Below are 4956 nucleotides of genomic sequence, written 5' to 3' on the forward strand. Positions count from 1 at the left end.
TGTATATCTTCCTTTTTTTTCCCCCTTTTTTTCACCTCTGGTGAATTTTTTAGCTTCTATTTTTCCCTTTTGTTTTCTTATTTCTCCCCCCTCCTCCTTTTATCTACTGCTTATTGCTAGTGACAGTAAACTTCCATCCAACAATGCTGTGATGAGAGCAGCAATGATTCTACCAGCACCAGGCAGCTCAGACAAGTGCTGGGTAATTTCCCTCTGGAGCACAGGGAAAGGTGTGGCTTCTCGCCTGCTTTAGAACCTGGTTTAGAAACCTGAAGCATTTCTTATGGGCAAATTAGTTAAATCACAAATTACTTAAGTGAATGCTATCCATTATATTTTATTCCTTTTAATTTGAACTCTACAAATCACTACAAAGATTCTGCTTTTGTATGTAGCTGCTATGGTTGAACTTAGCAAAAACGTCTTCTCAAAATACAAGCACAGAAGTTCAGCTTTGTGCTATTTTGGATATTTTAGTTCTTGGTGTTTGTGCAACGTTGCTTCCTTGAGCTAAAATCTCTGCTATTACATGAAGCCTAAACCTCACTAAATGCTATGACTTCTGGCCATGACCTTCTCAAGACATTGAAAAAAAAATCAGGTTTTTAATCATCTTGTGTTTCTCCAAAACAATTATTTTGGAGCAGTATTAATAATTAGAAAAAAAAAAGAAAAAAAAAAAAAAAGACATGAGAATTGGACCTCTAAAGCATTATTTCTGATGGATCTATTAACATCTTCCAAGCAGCTGGGATAATTCATCTCACCTTGTAGGCTCCCTCTCGAGGCAGAGGTTGAGAAAAGATTCAGATATACCTGTACTTCATATTCGGTGTCCTAAATACAGCCCAGGGCTTCCTCCCTCTTTCATGCCCTTCTCTGTCCATCAGCAGTGGAGGGAGTCTAGATGAGTAGCAGCTTGGACATCTTTCAGGTGAGAAGAAGCTGCCACTTGGATCTGTTTTTCCTCTCGCCTTTTGTTAGGCTGGGTGACCCTCTCATCTCATTTTAGGAATGAAGAAGAGATGGTTTTGTCTTCCTTAAGTAACAAATTCAGTTTGGCTATATTGATGTAGCCACATATGAAGCTTTGTATTACTGAAGATGGGCCCAAGTTACAAAAATCAAATGTCTCTTCTTTCCCTTCCCCCCAACCTTTGTGTGTTCACTTCTCTGCACGTATTTAAATCTATTCATATTCCAAGAGTACTAAAGAGTAGCTTTGGTTTGCTTGCACACCGAGACCTGTCATGTTTTTACAAGTAAAAGAAATATTCTTAAAATGATGAATGTGGTGATAGAAGAGGAGGTGATATGCTGAGGATGTCAAGTTTTTGCCAGGCAATGTTAGAAAGAAATGATTTAACTGGATGTTACATTTTCTGGGAGATGGACTGTAAGTTTATTCATTATCTAGCGAAGCAGACTCCTAATATATGCTTCTCAGTACATTATAAAAAATAGTAGGTACTAACATGCAACTTTGGTACCATCTCTGTTAAGAAGGTGTACATAAAAATATATCTGAGTGAGTTTTCACACTGGCTTTGAGCTGCAAGCTCCTCCTTGTGGAGCTCCTCACCAGTGCTGCTGTTCTCACCTGGAGGCTGTGGTAAGGCCAGGTCTGTGCAGGTCCTCTGAATCGAGCATCCTCTCTCTTTCCAGTACTGGGCTCCTCAGCTTTTTGTGTGACCTTGCAAATATTATCCTTACACAAAACCATTTGTTCATTGTGTCTGATCTCCAAAAATAAATACATGCTGTAGCCTACAGAGGGATAAAAGAAAAGGCAGCGTCTGCTCCCGTAGGGTTCCATAATGAAGGAACAGAGCATACGCCAGGACAGAGAAGCTCTGTGCTACCTGCTGGGCCAAAATGTGAGTGCATTTCTTTTGCCTTCATTGTGGTCTGGTCCTATACGTGTCTGTGTGTGAAATGGTCCTTGCAGACAATGAGCTTTTGGTGCTGTTGGTTACTGTAGGTATGTGTCAGCGTTTTGTCTTGGTATGAGTGTGAAATACTGGCTTAGAACAGTGAAGAAGAGTTCCTGGAGCCATCCCAGTGACTTCCTCAGGCAGCTCTCCCTGTGGTCCTGGTGCCGATGGAGCTGTGTGCCTGGGTGAGGAGCTTGGGGATCCCTGCAGAAAGCAGGAAGGTAAATAGCAGGCTGCATATTGTAAAGTAACAAGAAGAATTTTTATTATTGCTTTTTTTTTCCCTTTTGTATTGTCCTTACCATTTTGATCAGATGTACGTTGTTTATAACCCCTCGTTTACTGGCCCCAAATATCATTACAACGTCTGCACCATGATATATGTTTGGTTGTTACCCTTTTAATGGATAAAAAAAGATTTAAGTACTTCATTCTGTTGCATTTTGACAGCTGTTAGCCATCATTTTTCCATTCACCTGCATTTAGCAATCCCATAAAGGGAGGCAATCTTAGAACTAACAAGAGCTGGGCACTGCAAGGTGATAATTCTGTATCACTTTGGCCTATAAATACCTGCCAGGCTTTGCGCTGAGTCAGCAGTCTGTAACAAAGTGGCAGCCATGCCCTTTTATCTGTGTGAGTGTTTCACAGCAATTGGACTATCAGCCCCTGCAGTGAAAATCCATAGTATCGATCAGGCTATTTCTCCACTGTAATTCTTTTGTAGGAAATCCCTGATGACAAATTTTATCTGCACCACTTTTTGATCGCTGGTTTGATGTAAGCGATCTCCAAGGGCAGAGTTAAGCTCCTGGCCGTTCCACATTATCAAGCACCAGCTTTATTTACTGAAACTACAGTTGTGGTCACCAACGAAAATAAAAAGTGAGCGAGAGAAAGGAAGAGGCGGGGGAGGCTGAAAATTAGAAGTGAAATAATATTTCAAGACGCGGGAGCAAGAGGAAAAAAATGTTGCATCAGCGACTTGATTGTTAAGTGTAAGTTATAAGAGCATGTGCTGCATTCATAAACACATAAAGAGGAGAAATGTGTTTTGATAAAAACGTCTACATGATGTAGGGCTGCATCTCATAAGTGGTCTTGGACCTGATCCTGCACGCTCTTGATCTTGCGAACGATCCCACAGGTCACTCTAGGGCTGCACTGCCGAGATAGAGCCATGCACGTGAGTAAATGGGAAGAAATGACTTTACTCTGTTTTTCAGACTATTAAATATAGTTCCTGATTTGTTGACGTGCACTTACTGCATTATGCCTGAGCCACGCAAGACTTTGTTGCTGTGTAAGACTGCAGGTCTTCAGCCATGAGCTAGATTCCGCTCAGATGCGCAGAAAGGAGATCAGATGCTCATGACACATCGTTACTTACAAGAAAGTGACATCAGCAATTCCACCTGTGGATTAATTTAGCTCATTAATCTAAAAATTTGGCTTTAAATCCTACACGTTGAAATCCATGAATTTCCAGTCTGAATGTGTTAAACATCAGACATTGAATGGGCCATGGGCAACCTGGTCTAGTGCCAGATCTGGAGTTTGGTGGCCGTGCCTGTGGCTGGGGTTTGGAGCTTGATGATTATGTGGGAGAAAGTATTTTGGTTTTACGTGTTGTTGAACATGGTCAAAGTTTCAACAGGTTCAAAGTTTCAGTACGTTTGATCCATAGAAGTTGAACCACAGAAAGACAAAAGGACTTTCAGAGAAGTTGAAAGCACTTCAGGCTCAGTGAAGTTCTTTACTTAGGCTTTATGAACTGCACAACTCTAGCCAAGATTTCTGTGATAATCTAGTGTGCAAAGTTCAAAGCATGCAATTTAGCCCAATGTTTGCTGCTGTTACTGAACTATAAATCCCAAACACGCACACAACAATTTCCCTCTAAATTATCACAGAATAATCATTCATCCTTTTATACATTCATGAATGCGATTTTGCCTTGTGTATATCTGTGGCTGGTCTGACCAAAGTAAGACCTAATTCATTAATTGCTGCCACATATGTTCCAGCTTTGGTTTAAAGCAAGGTATTTCTGGTGCAGTTGTGTCCAGGATCATCTTGCTGCCAAAAGAAGGAGAAGGTCTCTTTAGCCCTCTTTATGTCCTCGTAGGCTCTCATCCCTCATGTACAGATGGCATATTTGAGAGAATACGTGACATGTATTGTTTATAAATTATTCTGATTAATTTATGTTTTATCTTTCAATTTATTCCTCGTGAAAAGTACTTTACTGACATCAGCAAAGGCTCTTTTTCATGTGTGTGGTACAGACAGGTGATCACTAGACACGATATTAAGACTACCAACCCATGTCACTTAAACTACTGAACAGCCATCAAGTAATAACGACTTCCAATTACTACCAACCTGAGCTGGCGTTGAACCGGTGACCTTGAAATACTCTGTATCCCATTAACAGTTCCCTAAGCCATCCAGACCCCTGGTGTTTGATTGTTCTGAATACAACAAAAGAGCTTTCCTTCATTTTTCTTTATTTCATTTTTTAAAACTGCTTGAAATTAGGGGTGGATAGGTATCGAAATACTCAATTTGCAGTTTCTCTGCATCTCTAATACCACATCTAGAAGAACAGCTTTCATTTTCACTGAGAATACCTCCTGCTGAAAAGAAATTCTCTTTTCTCAGTCCTTGATGCCTTGTCTGTCACCGACGTGTTTTGCACACCTAGATCTCAAGAATCAGTAAAAGCTTCCATGCTTTTGCCTTGCATTACATTGCGCTGTGGTCTCAGATTTGCACAGTGAATCCTGATGTACCTTCTCTTTTATGTTAAAAGTGGACCAGATAACAAGAAATAATAAATTAGGTGTTAATTTTTTAGACTTTCTTAACTGATTAGATTTCTTCTTTCCATTTTTTTATCTGTATTGAGAGACATGAGCTCAAATATTTGATATGTTCACCAACTCAGGCACCATGGTGCTCCTTTGGGTCCCATCACCAACACGCACCCCGTGCCAGAGCAGTGCTCATGGGCAGAGAG

This window comes from Lagopus leucura, unplaced genomic scaffold, assembly GCF_019238085.1.
Source record: "Lagopus leucura isolate 7727_CA_CO unplaced genomic scaffold, USGS_WTPT01 Super-Scaffold_100047, whole genome shotgun sequence".
NCBI classification, from domain to species: Eukaryota; Metazoa; Chordata; class Aves; order Galliformes; family Phasianidae; genus Lagopus; species Lagopus leucura.